Source organism: Pseudophryne corroboree, chromosome 1 (assembly GCF_028390025.1).
Source record: "Pseudophryne corroboree isolate aPseCor3 chromosome 1, aPseCor3.hap2, whole genome shotgun sequence".
NCBI classification, from domain to species: Eukaryota; Metazoa; Chordata; class Amphibia; order Anura; family Myobatrachidae; genus Pseudophryne; species Pseudophryne corroboree.
In genome coordinates, this window is record NC_086444.1 from 252525884 (window position 1) to 252546142 (window position 20259).

Genomic DNA, 20259 nt, shown 5'->3' on the forward strand with positions numbered 1-20259 from the left:
GCCAGCGAAAACTCCCTAAACCTTTATTATACACAAATCACGCTTGCGTATGCTATATACAGCGCTAATGATACCGCGATTTTACGCAAAGCTCGTAAAAAGGTTATCACGTTGCGCTAAATATTGCACCCACGAACGCGCGGTCCAATCGCACAGTGTATAGGTACTTGTTACTTATCCGCCGTACGACCACTGGAATCGAATCACAAGCTGCAAAACCTCAGCCGGAGCGTATAAAAAAAAAAACTAAATGGGTAAACCTTCGCTAACCCCCTGGGCCGCGGTACTCTAACACAATTGGCTACCTTGCTCCTTTGTATTTAAATCTATATTAACGTGAGTCAGCTGCCTCACGCCACCAAGTCTCCCCTCACTTGATGTACCACTCGACGGGATCCCGAATTCCCTGGGTCCACTACGTTCTCTGTTACGTTTGCTCACTCGCGTTCACTCATTCAAATACACTTTGGTTTTTCTGTACAGAAAATTATCTTTCATTCAGATAAACAGCTTTAGTACCAGAGGCAATAATGTAAAAAAAGGTTTTATTTAAACTAAATCTTGGAAACCGAGCAATTTGTGCTAATGTAGCGTGGCTACTGTCCTGCCCCTAAACTAAACAATGCTATTGTGTAATTTGTACTTAGCGGTCGTACCCTTACGCACGCAACGTGCGTATGTCTTTGTGTTGCGTATGCAGTCTCGTACTTTGTCCGAGACACGTGTACAAAAACTGTATGTCCGCAATAGTACAAATCCCACACTTCTATAAATGTAAGCGATATTACCTATAATCGCTCACTTAACACAATACAGTTTCTTTCTGTATAAACCTTTTTAACTAGGCCAGACTGTGTTTGTGTTTTACGTTGACTTCCTTAAATATTTATTTTAGTTTTAACTATATAGCAACAAATATCTCTGGTTTCACACAGATCTATAATGACTCAAGCAATAATCAAAAATTTAAATGATATGATTCAGATTGGATAGCCATCTTGCAGAACATACATTGATATAAACACCCACATAATTATAATAATATTGTATATATGTATCATTCACTGGTCTCCTCTGAAACTCATTTACCCATTTAGTGCTTCTAATTTGCATATCAAAGCTGTGTGCTTTTGACTGCCTGTTCAAGAGGTTGTTCACTGCTAAGAAAAATCAGTTACACAGGTTAATTAACATTTCAATGGCTATCTTATAGCAAGCAGAGTTACCTAAATCCTAGAGGTAAAACAAAAAAACAAAAAAAAACTTTGTTTTTTTATCTGTGTGTACTTCTTACATCTAGTATTCATCTCACTATTAACTTTCACTAAGCCCCATTGAAACTATTTGTAATTGACTATGACATGGGTTAAATAAATGCATTGGTAACTCATAAATTGTGTTTCATGTGACAAAGGAAAGCTGTTTATTCTTGAGCAGACTGAAAATCAGCCATTTAGAAAAATGACCTTCCCAAAATGGCCGCTGCTCCTCCCCTTTCCACATCCATGAGGGTTACACAAAATGGTGGACAGGGAAATAGATAAGGAAAGTGGTGAGAGTTCGAACCAGCACAACCAGAACAAGAGGAAAGCCATGCTAACCAAACTTGAAAACAGGGACAGCAACAGCTGAACCAAACAACAGTACATAAACAAGTAACCGTACAGGAAGAACCGTACAGGAAGTATCCCTCACGGACTACGAGAAAAGGAAGGAACACTGTCTGAGACTCTGTGACCAGTATCATTCCCATGAAATAAAGCTTCTGCATTGGTTCTAGGTGAGATTTTGGTAGGTTCAGAATCCACCCATGATCCATGAGTAATCTGGTTGTGAGACCAATGTTCTCCAACAACTGCTCCCTGGACGCAGCCTTTATCAGAAGATTGTCCAGGTAAGGAATTACGTTCACTCCTTGTTTGCGGAATAGTATCATCATCTCTGCCATCACTTTGGTGAACACCCTCGGTGCAGTGGAGAGACCAAATGGCAGGACCTGGAACTGGTAGTGACAGTCCTGCAGTGCAAACCATAGATAAGCCTGATGAGGTGGCCAGATTGGAATGTGAAGGTACGCAATCTTGATATCCAGAGACACTAGGAATTCCCCCTCTTCCAGAACTGAGATCACCATTCTCAGAGACTCCATCTTGAACTTGAACACTCGTAAGCATGGGTTCAATGACTTGAGGTTTAGAATCGGTCTGAACGAACCATCCGGTTTCGGTACTACAAACAAGCTGAAATAGTAACCCTTAGTTTGTAGATGAGGTGGAACTGAAACAGCGACCTGGGTCTGTAACCGTTTTTGAATGGCGTCTTGTAAGGTTATTCTTGCATCTTGTGAAACTGGTTAGCCTGATTTGAAGAATCTGTGAGGTGGGAGATCATGGAACTCCAGCCTGTGGCTCTAGGATATAAGGTCTATAACCCAGGGATCCTGGCAAGATCTTGTCCAGATGTGACTGAAGAGTTTTACCCGGGCTCCCACTTGCCTGTCTCCCAGGCATTGTTGTCCACCATCATGCGGAAGGCTTTGTGGAGGCAGAGCTGGAGCTCTGTTCCTGTGAACGAGCAGCCGCTGGTTTGCGTGGTTTACCTCTAGCACCTCTGCGACAGTAGAAGAACCTCTGGCCTTGCCCTGAAACTTTGCAGTCTGAAAGGACTGTAAATTGGGTCCTAAGCAGGCCTTCCTAGCTGGCTGCAGAAGGCAGATAGGTGGATTTACCTGCAGTAGCTCATGAAATACACTTGTCGAGTTCATTGCCAAAGAAGGCCTCACCTGTGACAGGCAGGCCTACCACACCTTTTTTGGAGTCCACGTCAGCAGTCCATTGACAGAGCCATAATCCCCTGCGTGCTGACACTGCCATACCTGTGATGTGTGCATTAAGCTAACCTATCTCCTTAATGGCTTCCACCATAAAGTTTGCAGAGTCTTGTATGTGTTGCAGGAGTAAAACAATTTCCTCTTGAGATAACCCCTCAATTAAATTACCATACCATTTAGCAATGGCTCGCGTAATCCACCCACATGCTATAGTGGGTCTCTGGGACACCCCAGTAGCTGTATACAAAGGTTTGAGTGTAGTCTCAGTCTTACGATCAGCTGTATCCTTTAGGGAGGCTGCACCAGGAACAGGTAATATTATTTTACGTAAGAGCCTGTAGACTGATGCATTCTCTATTGGCGGATTTTCACATGTTTTCCTATCCGCAGGAGAAAAAGAAGATAATAACCGCTAGGAATTTGAAATTTCTTCAAACAGGATATTTAGTTCCTTTGACATAGGAAAAATGGATGAGGATTGTTTCTTAACATTAAAGAAAGATTCCACACACACCTCTGTCACCTTATCAGGAATATTTAGGACTTTCCTTACGGAGTCAATGAGAGCCTCAACACCTTGCGACAGAGTACCCTCCCCTACCTCTATGTCCACCTCACCTTCCTCCATTTCTGATCCTTCATTATCAGAGTTAGAATGCATGATATGGGCCAAAGTACGTTTCTGCGGACAAATGGTAGAGGACTGAGACACTGGTCTAAATACTGAGTCCTTTTGCATAAATTCAGTCATAGACTGTCTTAAGTATTGCGTCTCCTTACCATTACAAGATAATTTAGTAGAGATGGTGGAAATCATCCCCCGAATGGAGTCCAGCCATGCTGGCTCCATCCCACTAGCCTGGGAAGGGATATTACACTGAGTACACACTATTAAACCCCCTGGAGAAGAGGAACACTGTGCCTTGCATGATACACACTCTTTGTCTGACATACTGCAGTAGTAACAGCACACACACAGGAAAAGGTTAAAAGCACAATTAACCCACAAAGAGCCATTTCCTAGAGACACAGAGAGAGTATAGAACCAGCACACGGCGCCCTTATCGCTAAAGCCAAGTTTAGTCGGGTCGCAGACTAAGTTAATCCCTAAGATTAGGGAATTAGAGATGGAGCCTCATTCATCTAGCCTTGTCTGTTGCGCCTAGGTGCACCAAGGTTTATTAGCATAAGCCTTTCATCTATTGTTCTCAGCTGCAATACAATACAGAGAGAACAATACAGCAGGGGATTAAGTCATTACAGCAGCACTGGCTCAGTAAATCCTATTAAAGGGATAGATGAGCAGGGCTCCATCTGTAGCACACAAGTATAAATCCCCCCCCCCCCGCTGCTATGACCCCCTGGTACTGCTGAGGTAATCTGGAGGCTCACCGGAGGAGCTGCATGTCCCTGCAGTCAGCGTATGTATTAGCTGCAGTAGGGTAAAATGGTGCCTGTGAGCTGCTGGATCTGCTCATAGTGAAGCCCCGTCCCTTCAATGGCACGCGGTCTTCCTGCTCTTCTTAATACTGTCATTACGTGTCTAAGTGCATAAAATGGAGTAAGCCCCCTTTTAAGCTGCAATGCCAGTCTGGGTACTGTGTACACATAATGTATACTAAGTCTGGAGACTCAGTCCGCCCCGTTAGAAGCTGTGCGTCTCCATACCCTAATGACTCCATAATGGCCGGCAATCCGCTAACCGGACGCCAGCTTAGTACTCACTACTCTTCTGTCTTCTGGCTCTGTTAGGGGTGGCAGTGTGCTGTGGGAAAGTACGCTCGCCGTGGTGGGGCTTGCGAATAGTTCCCTCAGGAGCTAGCGTCCTCTCAGCGGGGAATGTACCATAAACCCTTAGTGGGGTTGGGCCATTGCGCCCCTAAGTCCCATGAAGCAGGCAGGCTGGTGCCATCTAGTCCTGCCTGAAAATAACACACTTTCAAAATAAATGCAGAAAACTCTTCAGGAGCTTCCAGAGATGTGACCAGCTCCGTCGGGCACATTTTCTAAACTGAGTCTGGTAGGAGGGGCATAGAGGGAGGAGCCAGCACACTAGAGATGAGCGCCTGAAATTTTTCGGGTTTTGTGTTTTGGTTTTGGGTTCGGTTCCGCGGCCGTGTTTTGGGTTCGACCGCGTTTTGGCAAAACCTCACCGAATTTTTTTTGTTGGATTCGGGTGTGTTTTGGATTCGGGTGTTTTTTTAAAAAAACACTAAAAAACAGCTTAAATCATAGAATTTGGGGGTCATTTTGATCCCATATTATTATTAACCTCAAAAACCATAATTTCCACTCATTTTCAGTCTATTCTGAATACCTCACACCTCACAATATTATTTTTAGTCCTAAAATTTGCACCAAGGTCGCTGGATGACTAAGCTAAGCGACACTAGTGGCCGACACAAACACCTGGCCCATCTAGGAGTGGCACTGCAGTGTCACGCAGGATGTCCCTTCCAAAAAACCCTCCCCAATCAGCACATGACGCAAAGAAAAAAAGAGGCGCAATGAGGTAGCTGACTGTGTGAGTAAGATAAGCGACCCTAGTGGCCGACACAAACACCGGGCCCATTTAGGAGTGGCACTGCAGTGTCACGCAGGATGTCCCTTCCAAAAAACGCTCCCCAATCAGCACATGACGCAAAGAAAAAAAGAGGCGCAATGAGGTAGCTGACTGTGTGAGTAAGATTAGCGACCCTAGTGGCCGACACAAACACCGGGCCCATTTAGGAGTGGCACTGCAGTGTCACGCAGGATGTCCCTTCCAAAAAACCCTCCCCAATCAGCACATGACGCAAAGAAAAAAAGAGGCGCAATGAGGTAGCTGACTGTGTGAGTAAGATTAGCGACCCTAGTGGCCGACACAAACACCGGGCCCATTTAGGAGTGGCACTGCAGTGTCACGCAGGATGTCCCTTCCAAAAAACCCTCCCCAATCAGCACATGACGCAAAGAAAAATAAAAGAAAAAAGAGGTGCAAGATGGAATTGTCCTTGGGCCCTCCCACCCACCCTTATGTTGTATAAACAAAACAGGACATGCACACTTTAACCAACCCATCATTTCAGTGACAGGGTCTGCCACACGACTGTGACTGATATGACGGGTTGGTTTGGACCCCCCCAAAAAAAGAAGCAATTAATCTCTCCTTGCACAAACTGGCTCTACAGAGGCAAGATGTCCACCTCATCATCACCCTCCGATATATCACCGTGTACATCCCCCTCCTCACAGATTATCAATTCGTCCCCACTGGAATCCACCATCTCAGCTCCCTGTGTACTTTGTGGAGGCAATTGCTGCTGGTCAATGTCTCCGCGGAGGAATTGATTATAATTCATTTTAATGAACATCATCTTCTCCACATTTTCTGGATGTAACCTCGTACGCCGATTGCTGACAAGGTGAGCGGCGGCACTAAACACTCTTTCGGAGTACACACTTGTGGGAGGGCAACTTAGGTAGAATAAAGCCAGTTTGTGCAATGGCCTCCAAATTGCCTCTTTTTCCTGCCAGTATAAGTATGGACTGTGTGACGTGCCTACTTGGATGCGGTCACTCATATAATCCTCCACCATTCTTTCAATGGTGAGAGAATCATATGCAGTGACAGTAGACGACATGTCCGTAATCGTTGTCAGGTCCTTCAGTCCGGACCAGATGTCAGCATCAGCAGTCGCTCCAGACTGCCCTGCATCACCGCCAGCGGGTGGGCTCGGAATTCTGAGCCTTTTCCTCGCACCCCCAGTTGCGGGAGAATGTGAAGGAGGAGATGTTGACAGGTCGCGTTCCGCTTGACTTGACAATTTTCTCACCAGCAGGTCTTTCAACCCCAGCAGACTTGTGTCTGCCGGAAAGAGAGATCCAAGGTAGGCTTTAAATCTAGGATCGAGCACGGTGGCCAAAATGTAGTGCTCTGATTTCAACAGATTGACCACCCGTGAATCCTTGTTAAGCGAATTAAGGGCTCCATCCACAAGTCCCACATGCCTAGCGGAATCGCTCCGTGTTAGCTCCTCCTTCAATGTCTCCAGCTTCTTCTGCAAAAGCCTGATGAGGGGAATGACCTGACTCAGGCTGGCAGTGTCTGAACTGACTTCACGTGTGGCAAGTTCAAAGGGCATCAGAACCTTGCACAACGTTGAAATCATTCTCCACTGCGCTTGAGACAGGTGCATTCCACCTCCTATATCGTGCTCAATTGTATAGGCTTGAATGGCCTTTTGCTGCTCCTCCAACCTCTGAAGCATATAGAGGGTTGAATTCCACCTCGTTACCACTTCTTGCTTCAGATGATGGCAGGGCAGGTTCAGTAGTTTTTGGTGGTGCTCCAGTCTTCTGTACGTGGTGCCTGTACGCCGAAAGTGTCCCGCAATTTTTCTGGCCACCGACAGCATCTCTTGCACGCCCCTGTCGTTTTTTAAATAATTCTGCACCACTAAATTCAAGGTATGTGCAAAACATGGGACGTGCTGGAATTTGCCCATATTTAATGCACACACAATATTGCTGGCGTTGTCCGATGCCACAAATCCACAGGAGAGTCCAATTGGGGTAAGCCATTCCGCGATGATCTTCCTCAGTTGCCGTAAGAGGTTTTCAGCTGTGTGCGTATTCTGGAAACCGGTGATACAAAGCGTAGCCTGCCTAGGAAAGAGTTGGCGTTTGCGAGATGCTGCTACTGGTGCCGCCGCTGCTGTTCTTGCGGCGGGAGTCCATACATCTACCCAGTGGGCTGTCACAGTCATATAGTCCTGACCCTGCCCTGCTCCACTTGTCCACATGTCCGTGGTTAAGTGGACATTGGGTACAACTGCATTTTTTAGGACACTGGTGAGTCTTTTTCTGACGTCCGTGTACATTCTCGGTATCGCCTGCCTAGAGAAGTGGAACCTAGATGGTATTTGGTAACGGGGGCACACTGCCTCAATAAATTGTCTAGTTCCCTGTGAACTAAAGGCGGATACCGGACGCACGTCTAACACCAACATAGTTGTCAAGGCCTCAGTTATCCGCTTTGCAGCAGGATGACTGCTGTGATATTTCATCTTCCTCGCAATGGACTGTTGAACAGTCAATTGCTTACTGGAAGTAGTACAAGTGGGCTTACGACTTCCCCTCTGGGATGACCATCGACTCCCAGCAGCAACAACAGCAGCGCCAGCAGCAGTAGGCGTTACACGCAAGGATGCATCGGAGGAATCCCAGGCAGGAGAGGACTCGTTAGAATTGCCAGTGACATTGCCTGCAGGACTATTGGCATTCCTGGGGAAGGAGGAAATTGACACTGAGGGAGTTGGTGGGGTGGTTTGCGTGAGCTTGGTTACAAGAGGAAGGGATTTACTGGTCAGTGGACTGCTTCCGCTGTCACCCAAAGTTTTTGAACTTGTCACTGACTTATTATGAATGCGCTGCAGGTGACGTATAAGGGAGGATGTTCCGAGGTGGTTAACGTCCTTACCCCTACTTATTACAGCTTGACAAAGGGAACACACGGCTTGACACCTGTTGTCCGCATTTCTGTTGAAATAGTTCCACACCGAAGAGCTGATTTTTTTGGTATTTTCACCAGGCATGTCAACGGCCATATTCCTCCCACGGACAACAGGTGTCTCCCCGGGTGCCTGACTTAAACAAACCACCTCACCATCAGAATCCTCCTGGTCAATTTCCTCCCCAGCGCCAGCAACACCCATATCCTCCTCATCCTGGTGTACTTCAACACTGACATCTTCAATCTGACTATCAGGAACTGGACTGCGGGTGCTCCTTCCAGCACTTGCAGGGGGCGTGCAAATGGTGGAAGGCGCATGCTCTTCACGTCCAGTGTTGGGAAGGTCAGGCATCGCAACCGACACAATTGGACTCTCCTTGTGGATTTGGGATTTCGAAGAATGCACAGTTCTTTGCGGTGCTACTGCTTTTGCCAGCTTGAGTCTTTTCATTTTTCTAGCGAGAGGCTGAGTGCCTCCATCCTCATGTGAAGCTGAACCACTAGCCATGAACATAGGCCAGGGCCTCAGCCGTTCCTTGCCACTCCGTGTGGTAAATGGCATATTGGCAAGTTTACGCTTCTCCTCCGACAATTTTATTTTAGGTTTTGGAGTCCTTTTTTTACTGATATTTGGTGTTTTGGATTTGACATGCTCTGTACTATGACATTGGGCATCGGCCTTGGCAGACGACGTTGCTGGCATTTCATCGTCTCGGCCATGACTAGTGGCAGCAGCTTCAGCACGAGGTGGAAGTGGATCTTGATCTTTCCCTAATTTTGGAACCTCAACATTTTTGTTCTCCATATTTTAATAGGCACAACTAAAAGGCACCTCAGGTAAACAATGGAGATGGATGGATACTAGTATACAATTATGGACGGACTGCCGAGTGCCGACACAGAGGTAGCTACAGCCGTGAACTACCGTACTGTGTCTGCTGCTAATATAGACTGGTTGATAAAGAGATGTCGTAGTATGTATGTATGAAGAAGAAAGAAAAAAAAACCACGGTTAGGTGGTATGCAATTATGGATGGACTGCCGAGTGCCGACACAGAGGTAGCCACAGCCGTGAACTACCGTACTGTACTGTGTCTGCTGCTAATATAGACTGGTTGATAAAGAGATGTCGTAGTATGTATGTATGAAGAAGAAAGAAAAAAAAACCACGGGTAGGTGGTATACAATTATGGACGGACTGCCGAGTGCCGACACAGAGGTAGCCACAGCCGTGAACTACCGTACTGTACTGTGTCTGCTGCTAATATAGACTGGTTGATAAAGAGATGTAGTAGTATGTATGTATAAAGAAGAAAGAAAAAAAAACCACGGGTAGGTGGTATACAATTATGGACGGACTGCCGAGTGCCGACACAGAGGTAGCCACAGCCGTGAACTACCGTACTGTACTGTGTCTGCTGCTAATATAGACTGGTTGATAAAGAGATGTAGTAGTATGTATGTATAAAGAAGAAAGAAAAAAAAACCACGGGTAGGTGGTATACAATTATGGACGGACTGCCGAGTGCCGACACAGAGGTAGCCACAGCCGTGAACTACCGTACTGTACTGTGTCTGCTGCTAATATAGACTGGTTGATAAAGAGATGTAGTAGTATGTATGTATAAAGAAGAAAGAAAAAAAAACCACGGGTAGGTGGTATACAATTATGGACGGACTGCCGAGTGCCGACACAGAGGTAGCCACAGCCGTGAACTACCGTACTGTACTGTGTCTGCTGCTAATATAGACTGGTTGATAAAGAGATGTCGTAGTATGTATGTATGAAGAAGAAAGAAAAAAAAACACGGTTAGGTGGTATACAATTATGGACGGACTGCCGAGTGCCGACACAGAGGTAGCCACAGCCGTGAACTACCGTACTGTACTGTGTCTGCTGCTAATATAGACTGGTTGATAAAGAGATGTCGTAGTATGTATGTATGAAGAAGAAAGAAAAAAAAAACACGGTTAGGTGGTATACAATTATGGACGGACTGCCGAGTGCCGACACAGAGGTAGCCACAGCGGTGAACTACCGTACTGTACTGTGTCTGCTGCTAATATAGACTGGTTGATAAAGAGATGTCGTAGTATGTATGTATGAAGAAGAAAGAAAAAAAAAACACGGTTAGGTGGTATACAATTATGGACGGACTGCCGAGTGCCGACACAGAGGTAGCCACAGCCGTGAACTACCGTACTGTACTGTGTCTGCTGCTAATATAGACTGGTTGATAAAGAGATGTCGTAGTATGTATGTATAAAGAAGAAAGAAAAAAAAACCACGGTTAGGTGGTATACAATTATGGACGGACTGCCGAGTGCCGACACAGAGGTAGCCACAGCCGTGAACTACCGTACTGTACTGTGTCTGCTGCTAATATAGACTGGTTGATAAAGAGATGTAGTAGTATGTATGTATAAAGAAGAAAGAAAAAAAAACCACGGGTAGGTGGTATACAATTATGGATGGACTGCCGAGTGCCGACACAGAGGTAGCTACAGCCGTGAACTACCGTACTGTGTCTGCTGCGACTGGATGATAAATAATGATATAAAAAATATATATATATCACTACTGCAGCCGGACAGGTATATATATTATATAATGACGGACCTGCTGGACACTGTCTGTAAGCAGAATGAGTTTTTTATAGAATAAAAAAAAAAACACCACACAAATGAAGTCACACGACGAGTGTTTAACTTTTTCAGGCAATCACAATATAGTATACTACTAACTATACTGGTGGTCAGTGTGGTCAGGTCACTGGTCAGTCACACTGGCAGTGGCACTCCTGCAGCAAAAGTGTGCACTGTTTAATTTTAATATAATATGTACTCCTGGCTCCTGCTATAACCTATAACTGGCACTGCAGTGCTCCCCAGTCTCCCCCACAATTATAAGCTGTGTGAGCTGAGCACAGTCAGATATATAATATATACATAGATGATGCAGCACACTGGGCTGAGCAGTGCACACAGATATGGTATGTGACTGTCTTGAACTCCTGGCTCCTGCTATAACCTATAACTGGCACTGCAGTGCTCCCCAGTCTCCCCCACAATTATAAGCTGTGTGAGCTGAGCACAGTCAGATATATAATATATACATAGATGATGCAGGCATGCAGCACACTGGGCTGAGCAGTGCACACAGATATGGTATGTGACTGAGTCACTGTGTGTACCGTTTTTTTCAGGCAGAGAACGGATATATTAAATAAAACAACTGCACTGCTGGTGGTCACTGTGGTCAGTCACTAAACTCTGCACTCTCTTCTACAGTATCAGCCTCAGGTCAATCTCTCTCTCTCTCTCTCCTAATCTAAATGGAGAGGACGCCAGCCACGTCCTCTCCCTATCAATCTCAATGCACGTGTGAAAATGGCGGCGACGCGCGGCTCCTTATATAGAATCCGAGTCTCGCGAGAATCCGACAGCGTCATGATGACGTTTGGGCGCGCTCGGGTTAACCGAGCAAGGCGGGAGGATCCGAGTCGCTCGGACCCGTGAAAAAAAACATGAAGTTCGTGCGGGTTCGGATTCAGAGAAACCGAACCCGCTCATCTCTACAGCACACGTTATCAAACTTCTATAGTGCCTATGGCTCCAAGTGGACCTGTCTATACCCCATGGTACTAAATGGTTTCCCAGTATCCCCTTGGACGTAAGAGAAAAAAGCAGTATAATGTGATAAGAAGAAAAGGTTAAAGAGCTTAAGATTTGATAAATGAAATACCATTTCAGTGGTATCCTTTAAAAAAGCTATGCATTTTACGGAACTATCCGTTTCATCAGGTTGGTGAATAGAGAATGAGCAGGGACGTGTTAAATAAGGAAAACAGTGTTGTCTAATGATGAGTGACAGTTCATGTGACTACTGTATATCTATATCAAGTGCTAAAGACTTCATATAATATTATATAATAGGCCAAGGAAGTGAGAGAGATTGTGATTCATTTGAATATAACATAATGGAAAGGTGTTTAAAAATAAATAGATTTCATATTCTTGATTAGAGCATTGTTGGACAGAGAAGTGAATAACAAGGGGCTGTGAGCAATACATTGCTTTAACAGCCATCTACAGTATAATGCCCTTAATAAAAATAGTTAAATGGTGATCGCTCACTGACTGTGAGAAATACACTAACTTGGTTGTCATGGTGACTAGATAGAAACATCTGGCAGAGAGACTCTGGCAGTGCTGTAATAATCACGTATATTCTGCTGCAGCTTGTGGTTACAAGTGTTAAGACCAGTTCAATGATCATAAGATGCAGGTAGAACACAAACATCGCGTTGGGTAGTCATGGCAACTATCTGTCAGTATATGCAGAGAGGCATTAAGTGATGTAGGATGTCAACAAATCATCACATGACTGTGTGGGTGTGTGACCATAGTAATAGGACGCTAGGTCTGTGAGGAGCAATCAGGATATAACAATATGTAAAGCAAGGATATATTAATTAAACCTACATGTACTACTGAGGCTAGGAGTAGAGACATAAATCAATCTTTTAAAACATATGCAAGAGGTATAGTAATTTAAGGTTAAACATATTATGGTTATACAGGAGGATTAATTGCGGAAATAAAAACATGATGATGACTTCTACATGTAAACAGTATTATGATACCAAGAAATATGAAAAAAATAAAATAAAAGAAATAAAAAAACGTATGGTATCAAAACTTCCATGATACCAAAAAGATTCTACACAAATTCTTAGAAGTCTTAGAACCATTAAATAGGAGAATAATCTTATCATCTACACTGTTGATCTTGCTTATTTCTATACCTGCATTAGACATGAAAAGTCCATAAGATTTTATTTATATAGATTGTAAGCTTGCAAGCAGGGCCTTCCTACCTTTATGTCTGTCTGTTTTTACCCAGTTTTGTTTTGTTCTATTACTGTTGTTCTCATTGTAAAGCGCAACGGAATATGCTGCGCTATATAAGAAACTGTTAATAAATAATAATAAATGAATACATTTGTAACAAGATAATATTTTAATACCAGAGCAGATCTCTTTTATCTTGGATAGTGTTTTATTTATTTTACAACATACTAATTTTAAAAGCTTTGATAAGTTCTACCTCCAAATATAAGGAACTGCAATGGGGACCAGGTTTGCACCCAGTTATGTTAATTTATTTATGGGACATTGGGAACACAAAAGAAATCCCTATTCAATCCCTATTCAGCGAACCTGGTCCTCTGGCATCATCAGTCAATACATACAGCATCATTTTTATTTTGAAAGTAAATGAGAGTAAAGGAGAAGGTATTAAAGTAACAACTCTAAATTTTTAATCAACTATCAACAATGTAAAAAATAGTATTACTAGAGCTAGAAATATATTCAAAACATTTAAAACAGTCAATTCAAAAAACTACCTTATGCCAATTAGCTAACATAATCCTCAATTTGTAAAAAAAAAACTATCCCAAAAGGCCTATTTAGACACATCAGAAAAAAATGTACAGATCCAATCATTTAAAAGAAAAAAACAAGCTCACTTTCCGTCCGAGAGGTTCAGCAAAAGAGGACACCAAAAATCCCCTATAAGGATATATTTGCTCCATTCAATAGAGAATTCATTGAACAGTCAAATGCAGTCAAGAAAATCATTAAGAAACACTGATCCTTTAAATGATCCTATTCTCAAACGTCATCTTCCAGACCACTCACAAGTCATCTTCAGGTAAACACCAAATATTAAAAGCATTTAGGCATGTACAGTTTCCAAAACTTGCTCCACAAATAAATAAAACTGGCTCAATTATTAGAAATAAAGTGTTTTTCGAGGCAATTGAATAAGAGCTTATGCCAGCTCAAAATACATCAGCAGCTTTGACATACTCCACCCAAACTGCAACCCATTCCAGAGGACATCACTGAGACAGTAAGATACGCAAGGCTTATCCTGGAAACACCCTGTTTGCAATCCCATGCAGAATTGTGATTAACATTGTCATGCATTTAATAAATCAGAATGGGAATGTAATACTTTAATAGATTAAACTACCTGGCCGCGCTAAGGACAAATTAATGTTTCCCCTTCTATGCTGGCCAGGTGTTACCTGTGAGTATTCCCATAATGCAGGCTGTACTAGGATGTTGAGAAAGTGAGAGGTCAGCAGAGGTCCATATGTGGTGGCGAGGTCACGGCGGTGTCACGGTCCTGAAGACGCGTTTTGCCTGTAGTACGGGCTTGATCACTTCCAGATGATTTTAATATTTTTGTTTCATGTATTCTATGTTCTAAAGGGTGCGTCCAAAACAGAATCATCTTTTTCTTCTTTCCTACACTGATATCCATACTGAATCAAGGTGCACCACCTAATATGTAATTACAGTTACAGGCTTGCTGGAGGTCATTTTGCAGGGCTCTGGCAGTGCTCCTCCTGTTCCTCCTTGCACAAAGGCAGAGGTAGCGGTCCTGCTGCTGAGTTGTTGCCCTCCTACGGCCTCCTCCACGTCTCCTGATGTACTGGCCTGTCTCCTGGTAGCGCCTCCATGCTCTGGACACTACGCTGACAGACACTGCAAACCTTCTTGCCACAGCTCGCATTGATGTGCCATCCTGGATGAGCTGCACTACCTGAGCCACTTGTGTGGGTTGTAGACTCTGTCTCATGCTACCACTAGAGTGAAAGCACCGTCAGCTTTCAAAAGTGACCAAAACATCAGCCAGAAAGCATAGGAGCTGAGAAGTAGTCTGTGGTCACCACCTGCAGAACAACTCCTTTATTGGGGGTGTCTTACTAATTGCCTATAATTTCCACCTGTTGTCTATTCCATTTCCACAACAGCATGTGAAATTGATTGTCAATCAGTGTTGCTTCCTAAGTGGACAGTTTGATTTCACAGAAGTGTGATTGACTTGGAGTTACATTGTATTGTTTAAGTGTTCCCTTTATTTTTTTGAGCAGTATATATATATATATATATATATATATATATTTAGGGATTGGGTGTACAGGTGCGTCCACAGTCCACAGATAATACCTCTGGGCTGTAGCATAGGTAATCCTTATTCTACCACTGCACCTCTCCAAAGAATAGCTCCGGACTTCTGGTGCAGGTTGGATTCTGGATACAAAGATAAAGGAGAGGGCGCTCATAGTGCAGATTATTTTTAATAAAATTTAAAACAATATCTCAGTACACATAACACATGTTAATGAGACTCATACCATATAACAAACGGTGTGGACTGATTACCATATGATATATTACAATTCCACTCGCACAAGCTGCATACCGCTGTCCACTGCCTGGGACCTCACACCGCACCGCTGGCTTTCAGCTGCAGCCGTGATTCATCGGGACATTGTGCAGGGGAACCAGCTGGAACAGAAGATTGGTGGAGAAGCAGAGCGGCTGGCTGACAGGCCACGTTCCAACGCGTTTCATATCACACTTCGTAAGGAGGCTGGTCTGTCAGATGAGATACCTGGTTTATATAGCCAGAGTCTTACATGGAGCAGCCGCCTTCTACTAATTGTCAGGACAGCTGGAACATATTATACTTAAGAAGCTTGTGATTAGAATTAAAACACTTTCATAAAAATACATATCAAATACACAATTTGCATCCGGCCAGCGTCATCTCGTCCCGTTTCCGGAAGTGCAGGGCAGAATGGACCTGATCCTTCACATGCATTCTATTTAAGGTAAAATGTGGTTCTATTCTCTTAATCCTGATGAAAGGTGGCATTAAAGCGCACCTGAAACATTGACAAAGCAAGCTGTGGTGGCTGTGATATTTATTTCAAAAATCCGTGAAGTGCCTCTCCAATTTCTGTACTTTACATTGTTCCCTAGAGGTCTGTGGGAGAGCACCCAGGTATCTAAAAGGAGTGCCAGTCAAAAAGACGTGCAGACTATATATATATATATATATATATATATATATATATATATAGAAACAAGGATTAATACTGCGCCACATGTGATATAAATCAGATATGTTTGTGTGAATAAATGGCAATATAATGTGACACACCCCTTTGTTTCTGATGGGGCATTAGCTGGGTCCCTCAATATAAATAGAGATGGTAATTCCCTGAAAAAAATGCAATGGAATGGGAGGGATGAGGGATATATAGCGACCAACGGTGTCACTCAATTAAGTAAAATTGCCAATAATAAATATAATAAAAACTATTTATTACCATGAAGATAAAAAAGACCATGAAAACTATATGTCTTTTTATGTTCATGGTAATAGTTATGACATCACATAAACAAAAAAACGGACCTGCATCAAAGAAAGTTCATATTAATTTGAAAAGGCAATACATATATATAATCATATAAAGAGAAATAGCATACCAGATCTGACTAACTGAAACAAGCAAAGCTTATATATTCATTAAGACCCCGAGGTGATAATACATCAAGACGGTGTATCCATTGTGTCTCTCTTTGAAGTAATAATCTATTACGGTCACCTCCTCTAATAGGTTTCTGTACATAATCTATCATTCTGTACCTCAAACTGGAAATGCTATGTCTAAATTCGTCAAAAAGACGTGCAACAGGGTGTTCAGATTTCTTATCAGACATTAAAGCGGCTCTTATAGAGGAACGATGCATTGACATGCGATCTTTAAACCTACATTGGGTTTTACCTATATACGAGAGGCCACATGGGCAAATAATCTGATAAATTACATAGGTAGAATTGCATGTAAGATGGTGTTTAATACAATATTTCCTGCCTGTATGGGGATGAAAAAACGTGTCACCAGCAATCAAAAATGAACACGTGGTACAGCCACATTTGAAACATCCATTTTTCTTTTTAGATAGAAAATGTGACATAGGTTCTGTAGAATAATTAATCAGATTTTACAAGTATATCCCTCAGGTTGCGGCCTCTACTATAACAGGGCATTAAATAAGAATCATGAAAAGGTAAATTATATTTAATATTGGCAATTTTACTTAATTGAGTGACACCGTTGGTCGTTATATATCCCTCATCCCCCCCATTCCATATATATATATATATATATATATATATATATACATACACACACTGTGTGTGTGTGTGTATATATATATATATATATATATGTATATATATATATTATACACACATCTCAGTGAATGAAAATTGAAAAAAGAATCAGAAAGAAAATACAACTTGCACAAGGTCAAAGGGAACTGGTTTTACTCATGGAATAATCTATTCTAGCAATAGCTGTCTATTTTTACCTATTATGCATTTAGATTTATTGGATGAATCATACTGACATAGGGACGTAATACAGCTTATATTTATGTTTTTTTCCTGTGAGATACACTGCCTGCTGTAAGCCTACGATACCCATTCAGTTGGACACCTGTCCTAATTAGGTGTACCAGACATAGCCAGACACAGCAGTCGCTCAGTGCATACTTAAACGCACTCCCTTCATTCTGGGCATTACAATTGGTCAAAAAGCAGATGGAAAATTAAATTATGAAAAGAAAGTTAGCCTTTATACCTTATAACAAAGAGCAAAAGTTTACCTATAATGTTTACATAGTTCTGTTTTATTACTTTGCATATTACAAGTGCTAAATGAGATTGATCACCAAAATTCATCAAAACAGCAGTCCCATATTTTCTCCTGGGCAGCAGCTCCATCTTCTGTCCTGTTTGTAAATTGCAGTGTTGCTGTTTATAGTCTACTACACAGCATTTACCATTTATATTTTATTTTTATTACATTTGAAATACAGTGGATGGCTGGAGAAAATGCACAACTTGTAGGATAATGTCTTCAAGTCATTCAGGGGTCTATTTACTAAGCTATGGTTGGAGATAAAGTAACTGGCATGTCTCAGGCTGCATTTGAAAAATTACTGTTAGGAGCTTATTGGCTTGTACTTTCTCTCCATTGACTTTGGGGGTCATTCCAAGTTGATCACTCACTAGCTATTTTTTGCAGCGCTGCAATCAGATAGTCGCCGCCTATGTGGGAGTGTATTTTCGCTTTGCAAGTGTGCAAACGCTTGTGCAGCCGAGCAGTACAAAAAAGTTTTGTGCAGTTTCTGAGTAGGTCTGAACTTACTCAGCCGTTGCGATCACTTCAGCCTGTCCGGTCCCGGAATTGACGTCAGACACCCGCCCTGCAAACGTTTGGACACGCCTGCGTTTTTCCAACCACTCCCTGAAAACAGTCAGTTGACACCCATAAATGCCTTCTTCCTGTCAATCTTCTTGCGATCGGCTGTGCGTATGTATTCTTCGTCAAATCCACCCCTCAGGACCGATCCGTTTTGTACCCGTGCGAAGAGCCTGCGCATTGCGGTGCATACGCATGCTCAGTTTTGCTGAGTTTTGACCTGATCACAGTGCTGCCAAAAATAGCTAGCGAGCGATCAACTCGGAATGACCCCCTTTATCTCCATCCAAGGCTTAATAAATAGACCCCTTAACTTTTTATCTTTATATATATATATATATATATATATAGAGAGAGAGAGAGAGTAACACTGTAGGGGACCAGGGTGCTGTCTCCTGGGTTGGATGGCAGCAAGCAGCAGCTGAGAAATCATACAAGTCTAGTTTTGTGGTGCAACTGGCCGCAACCAGTTTTATTAAGCAGAAAATAAAATACACATCAAAAGAAATACCTTGCCTGTCCGGCGCTAAGTATACACAAGACGTTCCTGACTGTCTCTAAACAAAACACAGAGTTTTCCAGTAAATACTGTATGGCTCACTTGTATAAGGAAGCATGTTTCTCCCGCAAAGGTTCTGCAGTTTCTCCCCAGGCAGTCTGCACACACTGATCAGGCTAGCAGCTCTATAACACTCTTACACAGCTGAAAGCCCTGGTTAGCCCTCTGTGAGGCCAAAGACCCTAAGTGGGCCCAATGTCTGGAACTTGCCCTCTCTCTCAGGGCCCTTATCCAGCTTTTCCAACAGACTGAAAAGGTTCTAACAAAACATTTTCCTGGAAGTTTTCCTTTTTCTACAACATGTAAGACAAGAACCTGGGACAAACATACCTGCCCTTAAACACTATTCCAGTGTTCTTGTCACATATCCTCCTCCTCTGTTTCGACCTAGAAGCCGGGACACTTGTAGCCCCTAACAGAAGATGCAGGACAACGCATCCACGTTGGCCAATTGTGTACCCGGTCTATGTTCGACAGTAAACTTGAAATCTTGCAACGCTAGAAACCATCTAGTTACACAAGCATTCTGACTTCTATTTACATACATCCATTTTAAAGGGGTGTGATCTGACACTAGTCTGAACTGTCTACCCAAGAGGTAATATCTCAAGGTATCTAATGCCCACTTAATGGTCAAAGCCTCCTTTTCCATAATAGCATACCTTTTTTCATACTCATTGAGTTTCCTACTCAAATAAATGATAGGGTGGTTGTCCCCATCTCTGGTTTGGGACAACACGGCCCCTATCCCTACCTCTGAGGTATCCGTCTGTACAACAAATTCTTTTGAAAAATCTGTTGTTGTCAATACAGGTTGTGAACACAAAGCCACTTTTAACGCTTGGAACGCTTTTTCTGCATCAGGGTTCCATTTCACCATATTTGACTGCTTCCCTTTGGTAAGGTCTGACAACGGCACTGCTGTGGTCGCAAAATTAGGAATAAATCGTCTATAGTACCCAGTTATTCCCAAAAAAGCCTTTACCTGTTTTTTATTCACTGGACGAGGCCTGTTTTGAATAGTATCAATTTTATTCAATCGGGGCCTAATCAGACCTCTACCTATGGTGAAGCCCAAGTATTTAACCTCCTCCATTGCGAGGCAGCACTTCTTTGGGCTAGCAGTTAACCCTGCTTCTCTGATTGAGTCCAGTACTGCTTGTACTTTAACTAAGTGGGACCCCCAGTCCGTACTGTGAATTACCACATCATCCAAATAGGCAGCTGCATACTTTCT